Source organism: Tasmannia lanceolata, unplaced genomic scaffold (genome assembly GCF_043159265.1).
Source record: "Tasmannia lanceolata isolate RefF3 unplaced genomic scaffold, GAP_Taslan_0.1 ptg000023l, whole genome shotgun sequence".
In the NCBI taxonomy this organism is placed as follows: Eukaryota; Viridiplantae; Streptophyta; class Magnoliopsida; order Canellales; family Winteraceae; genus Tasmannia; species Tasmannia lanceolata.
Genome location: NW_027518700.1, coordinates 23,127,911 through 23,137,302, shown reverse-complemented (window position 1 = coordinate 23,137,302; position 9,392 = coordinate 23,127,911). Strand labels below are relative to the sequence as shown.

The following is a 9,392-nucleotide window of genomic DNA, read 5'->3' as shown; positions in this document are numbered from 1 at the left end:
TAACATATTTTTTTGGATTTTAAAATTTTGATTTCACCCTTTTGGTCAAAGACCGGAGGGAACACACAAAGCAACACCCTGGGCCAAACCCTATGGCTAACGGGGAAACCCCTAAACCAGGTAAGCCAATATCCTAAGAATACTGACGACGATCTAAGATCCTAAGCAAACAAAGCTATAATAAGACTTGCTAGTCTCTTATAGAGAAGAGTGATAACTGCACTAAGGAGAAACTCCTAACTGATAACACTAATGAGATGAACAAACAAGTCAAAGACTATCTAGTAATGCTACCAAAAGGATGAATGAGTCAAAGACTCTCTAATAATACCACTAAAAAGATGAATGAGTCAAAGAACCTCTAATAATTACACCAAAAGGACGAGTGAGTCAAAGACTCTCTAATAACACTACCAAAATGAGGGCAAATAGAGTCAAAGACTCTCTAGAAGAAGGGGTTACTCTAACATGAGACTGGGTAAGCCTCCTAAAGGGGAAACTCTCTAAATGAGACAAGGCTTGTCTCCAAATAGAGGCTCTATAAATGAGGCAAGGCATGCCTCCCAGACACAAAGGTGGGCTCCAAGTACCTCTATCATCGCCCTTGCAATGATAAAGTAAGGGATTAGGCAACTAACAGACTAAGTTGGTCTCTAACTAGTAGAGGATACAAGCTGGGGTACAACTTAGAGAAGGACTCTATAAATGAGGCAAGGCATGCCTCCTATGGGTACACTATCTATCAAAATCAAGATAACCTCCCTAAGGGATCTGCTCTAAACAACAAGGCTTATCTCGAAAGGAGAATCGCCTTGATGAGACAGAGTGTGTCTCCTTATGGTTGACTCTATACTAAATCCAAGGTATAGTCCCAAAGAAATAGGCTCGATTCCAAAAGAGGATTGCTTCATGAGACAAGGTATGTCTCCTAATGGGGGCTCTAGATGACTCTTTCATTGCCCTAGCAATGATAGAGAACTAGTATCTAAGAGTGTCTAAAAGACTAAAAAAATCTCCTAAAAGAGAAAGGAAAATGCTAATGGGACTCGGCAAGTCCCCTAAATGAAGGGCTTGGGTTAACACCTTCATCGATTTTAAAGGGTTTCTAATCGAACCAGATTATTGGGGTTTCGGTCAAAATGGGATGTCTACACCTTAATATTTCTTGAAGGGTAGTAGAAACATCACCAACTTGTGACGCAAGTTGGTTGAACATGGTCATAGTGACTGGAGTGATATCTTCGTTGTTAGGCGTTTCCTCCGGAACTTGATTCTCGGGGATTATAGCCTGTACTTGAATCCTGGTCATTACTCTTTCGCCTTGTGGGTTGGCGATTGATTTCAAGGTTTTTGATCTCGAATTTGTCATGACGGTCCCACGGATGGCACCAATCTGATGATGCCGAAATCCGCTCTATGCGATCTAGCGGTGCTAGAGTTTTTCCTGTACACGACTTGCACTCACAGAAAGGTGTTAAGAGTACCAAAGTTGTGATATTACAATACTTAGCTAGAAATCGGAATCACATGTAATTTGAAGGGAAGAAGATGAAGTTCAAAAGTGTTACCAATGACGTTTGATGGAGAAGGATTGGGACTAAACTTGGTCTTCCCAAGCTGCCTACGTACCCCTTCTTTGGGGATCAAGTCTAACGTAGTTCCATTATGAAGGTGAGGGTCTCATTTTATAGAGAATAGAGTCTATAATAAATAGAATCTTACTGTTTTAGGAGTCTTTCCTTATTGGTCGACTTTCTCGGGAGGTAAGTTTATATCTACTTTCAATAGATTCCTTATTTCCCTATATCAATAAGTTACTAATAATGAGACCCTTATGTTTAGAAAGTCACCGCCTTAGAGTATATTGCCTCTTTGAGAGTCGGTTCCCCAGTTATAGACGGTGATATTTATAATGAGGAGATAAGGTCTCATTCCTTTATCCCATAGGTCGGCTCCTAATCACTAGGAAATGCCACGTGTCGTTCATCAACGGTAGGTGCCGATTTTATCCCTAACAAGTTACAAACTGATTATTGGTGGCTCACTATTGGTTCTCAAAATCCAAAACAACCCGGCTTCAGTTGAGGTTCTCAACATGGATGGTTTAGATCAACCTATGATGTGGTCTGTACAATTTCAAATGGATAATTTAAATGGATACCACGTGCATCGCACGTGCATTTTTCCTAGTATAAGAAACCTCAAAATCCAATTCGTTTCCTTGCCCTCCTAAACCAAAGTACCTCAGACCCACCTCTCTCCGTACTATATATACTACACTAACTCTCTCACCACTTGAACACATCTAATCTAACACATGGAAACCCTTCTTTTCTTTGTTCTAGTCACTTCCATCTCACTCTACCTCCTCTGGTTCTGGATCCTCGCAAAAACCCTAACCGGTCCAAAAGTCTGGCCCCTCGTCGGGAGCCTCCCCGGTCTAATCGCGAACCGGTCATGCATCCACGACTGGATCGCCTCCAACCTAAAAAAAACCGGCGGTTCCTTAACATACCAAACATGTACAATAACTCTTCCTTTCCTTGCTCGAAAACAAGCTCTCGTGACTGTCACGTGCAATCCCAAAAACCTGGAACACATCCTCCATTCACGGTTCGATAACTACCCAAAAGGCCCAAACTGGCAAGTGGCCTTCCATGACCTTCTCGGCGAGGGCATCTTCAACACTGATGGAGAAACATGGCTAATCCAACGAAAGACCGCGGCTTTAGAGTTCACCACCCGGACTCTCCGCCAGGCCATGGCCAGGTGGGTGAACCGTTCTATTAAACTACGCCTATGGAGCATTTTAGCAACAGCAGCCTCTCAAAAGTCTCCCGTGGACTTGCAAGACCTTCTCCTCCGCCTCACATTCGACAATATCTGTGGCCTTACCTTCGGGAAAGATCCCGAGACTCTCTCCCCGGACTTGCCTGAGAACCGGTTCTCTTCCGCGTTCGACTCGGCCACCGAGTCAACTCTTCAGCGGCTCTTGTACCCGGAGTTCTTCTGGCGGTTCAAGAAACTCTTTGGTTTCGGTACTGAAGGAAAACTTAAGAAAAGCCTCAAAGTTGTAAATAATTACATGACAGATGCCATCATGGCGCGGAAGTTAACATCGTCAGATGACCTCCTCTCCCGTTTCTTGAAGAAGCGTGACTGTAACGGGAATTTGTTCCCCAGCTCCGTTCTCCGCTTCATCGCACTCAACTTCGTGCTCGCAGGGCGTGACACGTCATCAGTCGCGCTGAGCTGGTTCTTCTGGATCGTAATTCAAAACCCACACGTTGAAGCTAAAATCGTTGACGAGATATCGACAGTCTTGAAATCGACACGTGGCGAAGATCGGACGGAGTGGGTGAAAGAACCGATGAACTTCGAGGAATTGGACAGACTGGTCTATTTAAAGGCCGCACTTTCGGAGACGCTACGGTTGTACCCGTCCGTGCCGGTGGACTCGAAGTATGTCGTATCGGACGATACTTTACCGGACGGTACGTTCGTGCCGGCCGGTTCGTCGATCACGTACTCGATATACTCTGTGGGGAGGATGGAGGCGATATGGGGGGAGGATTGGTTAGAGTTTCGGCCGGAACGGTGGTTATCGGAAGGTGGGACCGAGTTCGTGCCTCCTAAGGACAGTTACAAGTTCGTGGCGTTTAATAGAGGTCCGAGAGTATGTCTAGGGAAGGATTTGGCATACTTGCAGATGAAATCGGTTGCATCGGCCGTACTGCTGAGGCACCGGCTATCGCTGTTTCCCGGTCACCGGGTGGAGCAGAAGATGTCGCTGACGCTTTTCATGAAGAACGGTTTGCGTGTCTATGTTCGTCCCAGGGATCTCGCTACCCTCACTCTCGGTTAGGCTGCTCTCTAACCGTGGAGCATAAATCCAAGGGTATTTTCATCATTTCAAAAAAAAGTGTGCCAACTTCTACGAGCGTATATTATGTGCCGTGTCCCGTGTATAAGATTGAGTCTTTCATGCTTTGATCAGATTTAAGACTTTTTGTTTGTTTGTATAATGTTTTTAGAAATTATGGGACAAAAGAGGTCTTGTCAGGAAGACGAAAATGTCATTTTCTTAAGCAACATGTTTTACTTTTTCACTTTTCCCTCTCTTATCTTCTTTCCCTCTTTTCTTTTCTTTTTTTCCATTTTCAACTTTGTTTTTTTACCCTACCAGTTATCTTCCTCATCGTTTAGCCACCAGTGGAGGCGGGAAAGCTCTAGAACCTGAAACGTGAGTAGGTTTGTTTTTCATTTTACTTTTCCATTTTCCTTTATGTATCTAGGTTTTGTTTTTTAGTTTTTTAGGGTTTTGCATTTCTCCTTCCCCCTTCCAATGGCGGATGAGGAAGATGAATCGTAGGGTAGAAAAAAAAAAGGTGAAAATGAAAAAGTGAAAAAAAACAGGAAGTAAAAACATGTTCGTAAGGGAATTAATAAGCCTATTCGAAAATTGGTAACCACATTTTGATACAGGATAACCCCAATTATAGAGACTTGAAAATCCCCTTCCAAAACTCCAGTACCCTCGTCCAATTTTCACGGACTTACAAGCCCATTCGGAAATTGGTAACCCCATTTTGATACTAGATAATCCTAATCCCAGAGACTTGAAAACCCCCTTCCAAAACTTTAGTACCCTCGGCCAATTTTCAAGGACTTGATAAGCCCATTCGGAAATTTGTAACCCCATTTTTTTATACTGGATAATCTCAATTCCAGAGACTTAAAAACCCCCTTCCAAAACTCCAGTTCTCTCGACCAATTTTTAGGGACTTGATAAGCCCATTCGAAAATTGGTAACCCCATTTTTTATATTAGATAACCCCAATCCCAGAGACTTGAAAACCCCCTTCCAAATCTCCAGTGCCCTCGGCCAATTTTCAGGCACTTCATAAGCCTATTCGGAAATTGGTTTTTTTTTTTTGAAATAGCCCCATTCGAAAATTGGTAACCCTACTTTTGAGAGTTGCTAAACCCCTTCCAGAGAATTGATAAACCTCTTATGCTACAAAACCCCCTGCCTATAGCAACTCTTCTAATGGCATTATAATTCTGCTCATCACAGAAATAACTAAGGAAATGGATGTTGTATTCATTAAATGTGATTCATGTATGACATCCCAATTCGTGTATTACAAAAAAAATTAAGTACATCAAAAAATGTGTAGCCATCCATTCATGTATTACATCAATTTTTTCTTATACAACCACTTGTCTTCTAAAAAGTGAGTGAAGCCATCCATGCATTATATCCATAACACACCCTAAAATACAAACCGCTTAAATTCTAAACAAGAAAAATCAGAAATAGAGGAATGAAAAATAGTGCAAAACCCTAAAATAAAAAAAGAACAAAACCTAAATATAGTGAGATTGATGGTAAGAACTTTACTTTCAAGTTTTCAAAAGACTTGCTAGCAACAATGGTGACTGAACATGGAGGATGATAACTAGTAGGGTAAAATAACCAAAAAGGTGAAAATGGAAATGTAAAAGAAGAGGGAAGAAGGGAAAAACAAGGTGAAAACGTGTTGTTAATGCCAAAGGGCATTTTCGTCCATCTTTTACTGACAGGAGCTCCTTTGTCCCTCGTTGATAATTTCTATAAAGCATGGGTCCTGTTGATAATTCCGCCTAATTTTTGTCTCCCATTGGTAATTGTTCCTTGAATCAAAAGCTATACGATGGCTTAGATAAAGAAGATTTGCGTGGTTAAAGTTGCTTTTTTCACTTGTGATAAAAAAAATTTTTAATCCTTCACGCAAAAGCAAGTTCTTGCACAACTCACAAGCAAACCACTAAAGTTCCGGCCTACACTTGGTAGGCCTATCGGGGGATGAGTTATCATGTCACGGGACTAACTCCCTCTATAGAGGATTAGCCAATCAACTCGCTTAGCCAGAAGTGCCCATTAAAAGTGCTCTTAGCAACTACTTTTGAAGACACAACGAGACGAGATAGGAGCATCCACCATTTTTAATAAAAGTTACTTCTTGGTAGTTTTTATATGATGAAAGGCCTTATAGTCCATTATTTTTCAAAAAGTACTGTACGACCCACACCGTATGATCAAAACCGTCCATAAGATGGGCCATGACCTAAGCATGGTTTAAAATTTCGGTTTCGGTAATCGTTTCGGACCCCACAGAAAACTGAAATTTCGGCGAAATTCAAAATTTTGGCGAAATCTAAAATTTCGGCAAAATCCGAAATTTGGTATTAAGTGTCGAAATTTGGGTTTGAAATTTCGGCCGAAATTTTGTAGCAATATTTTTTTTATTAAAAAAATGGCAGTAAAACGGAATTTCGGCCGAAAATTGGTAATTGGCGAAATTTGGAATTTCGGTAAATTTCGGTTTCGGTCCCCATCGAAATTTAAAACCATGGACCTAAGTAGGATGTGCCCCAAAAATCATTCCCATGGGTTGATCCTAATCCCACGATCTATAGAGGGACAGCACATTAGAGGGTTGATAACTCCCTATAGATCGGATGGCTAGGATCAACCGTTGGAAATGATTTTTGGGGAACAACCTATTTAGTCTGTGGCACGTCTAATAAATGGTTTGGATCATCCTATAGAGGTTCGTACTGTACTTTTTGAAAAATAATGGACACCTTTCATCATAGAAAAACTCCTTTTTTTCATGTCTAATTAAACATTGAAAAAGCAAAATTTTATGGGAAAGTTTAATTTTTTGGAAAAGTTGTTCTTCTATACTTTCCCATAAAATTACTGGTCTGTTTGGGCGTTGGCAAAATTGTGGAAAAGCGAAAGTGTGACATGGCCGACAAGAAAAGGATATGAGAACTAAAATAGCCATGGGAAAATCTATCAATGGCTGTTTGGGTGCCACGGGGAAAGGAGAAGTAGAAAGTAAGATAGATGAGTTGCTCAAAAAGTAAGAGAGAGAGAGAGTTAACAAGAGATTCTTTTAAAAGTAAGAGAGAGTTCTACTTTCCCACTTTACACTGGAGATTTTTTGTTTTTTCCAAAATGGAGTGCCACATGGGCCGACAGTTTTTAGACAAAGCATTTTGCGTATTTTGAGATATTACTTGCCCGAGCATCCAAATACAACAATGTACAATGTTTTATGGGAAAAAACGTCATTCTACGTTTACTTTCCCTCTGTTTTGGTGCATCCAAACAGACCAAGGTCCACTAGGAAAATGACAGAAATTTGTGTATAAGTGTGCCAAACTAATGGGCGTGTTATAGGCAAAATAAAATTATATAAAAATGTTTTCAGGTGGAAAAAATATGGAAAATGAAATTCCATGGTCTAGTAAGTTTGCAGATTTCCATAAAAAGTAGGGAAAATTTACAAATTTTGAAGAGAAAATTAGCAGAAAATGAGTTATCCCGAAAACTAGAAAATTCATTTCCTATGACAATGGCATTTGACAAGCTTTTCTCAGTTTCCAGAATAATCCGTAAAGTAGGACTTTTTTTTAATAGGTAACGATAACTTTATTCATATATAATCATTACATGGGAGGGACACGAAGTCCCCAGTCTGAGGCTAAGAAACCCCAGACATACATGTAATTCCCAAACCCAAAATACCCAAAATTATAGTTCACACCACCAGCTCTCCAATAACGATACTGACAGCTGGTCGATTAACACCACTCTTAGCCAACCCATCGGCCATCTCATTCGTTGTCTGCCTCTATGAAGCAGTTGCGGCTGGATCACGCGAACAAGGTCTCTTACCTCATCGATAATAGACGCCATTTGCCATGGCCCACCGCCCTGATTGCTTGCCCATGCTATGGTGTTCACAGAATTTCCTTCATCAATAAGGGGTCAAGTGGACCCCCGATCTCAAGGCGCCCGGGGGGCCTCTTTATCTCCACACAAGTTGGAGAGCTCCGCCACAGCTCTCTCAAAGTATAGCGCCCTCACAGCATGAGTTATGGCATATGCGATACCTCTTGAGTCGGAGTAGAACTCTGAACCAAGACATACCTAAAAATGAAATAAGAGTCGTCATCCAGGGATTAAGACCCTATAACCCATAATGTACTCTGTTGCAACGGATAACCAGAGAAGAAATGGTCCGTACCTTGTTACGAGTGGGGAAGGTTTTAGGCACCCCACTCGTCCGAGCAAATTCAGTCTCTTATGCAATTTTATTATTTCTGAAAAATTTTGGAAAAAAATCATGTGAAATGGGAACAGGCATCCCCGAGAAGATGTCCCGGGGATAATCAATCATACAAAAGAAAGAAAAAAATCATTCATGTCCTACGGATGGTTGATATTAGTATCACCTGATGCTAGAATGAACACTAGAATCCGCCGTCTCCTCCACTCAAAATGAAAAAATATATATACAATGCTGAGTATGTATATCAGAATATCCTCACATAACTTATGAGGAGGCGGAGAAGACTAGTGATAATCCAATACCAGATAACCCTGCTACCTTTCTCCACTAATCCTAACTCATCACCTCTAATCCCAAGTCATCACATCTAGGAAAGCAGTAAACAACCACATGCACAACTACATCTAAGCAGATAATAGTAAATATAACGAGATATATGATGAGATAAGCAAGTAAATAAGATTGGCAGATATCCTGAGCAGATAAAGAACTACAGCTAAGCATGTGATCAGAAAATAATAAATAAGTAAGCAATAAAGAGCTACAACTAAGCATGTGAATAAAACAAGTAGACAAGATATGATAAGCATGTAACAGCTACATCTAAACTTATGAATGTACAAGAAAAACTACACAAATGATGTATCTAAAGTGTGAACACTCAAGACAAGGAAATAAACACATTAACATGCCCTATACAAGAAGTCATGACAAGCAATGGACCTTAAGCCTTAAAACTCTAAAAGCTTAAAAAAATGTGCCATGGGTGATCTGGACTTGGATGGCTGTCTAAGCTGCCTACGTATCCAAGCCTCTTTTTGGAATCAAGATTAACGTAGTTCGGTGGCGCTATTCTAAGTTACGATGCTTATTGTGCTTAGAACCACTAAACTAGACTCTATCCAACTAAACTGGACTAGTGATTAAAGCTTATTGAAGATGATTAGATTAGATTGAAGTTGATTGTGAGTTTTAGAACACCCTATATGCTCCTACCTAAATGAAAGTTGTACCCTAGACTAATGCAGGTGGGCCCTGTTAGGGGTAAAATCGGCACCCACCATGGATGAACGACACGTGGCATTTCTGAATAATTAGTGACCGACCTACAAATAATGGAATGAGATATTATCCTCCCCTTATAAATAGTGACGTTCATAATTAGGAAACTACCCCTCAAAGAGGTAACATACCTTAGGCGGTGGCTTCTTAAAAAAGGAGTCTCACTGATAATAACTTACTTATATGAGGAGAGGGGATATC

At 40.8% G+C, this 9,392-nt stretch overlaps 1 pseudogene; it reads left to right on the top strand.

Annotated features, from left to right (window-relative positions):
* The first annotated feature begins 2,233 nt into the window (after positions 1-2,233).
* Positions 2,234-4,109, top strand: LOC143856466 (cytochrome P450 86A1 pseudogene; annotated as a pseudogene).
* Positions 4,110-9,392: the final 5,283 nt, after the last annotated feature.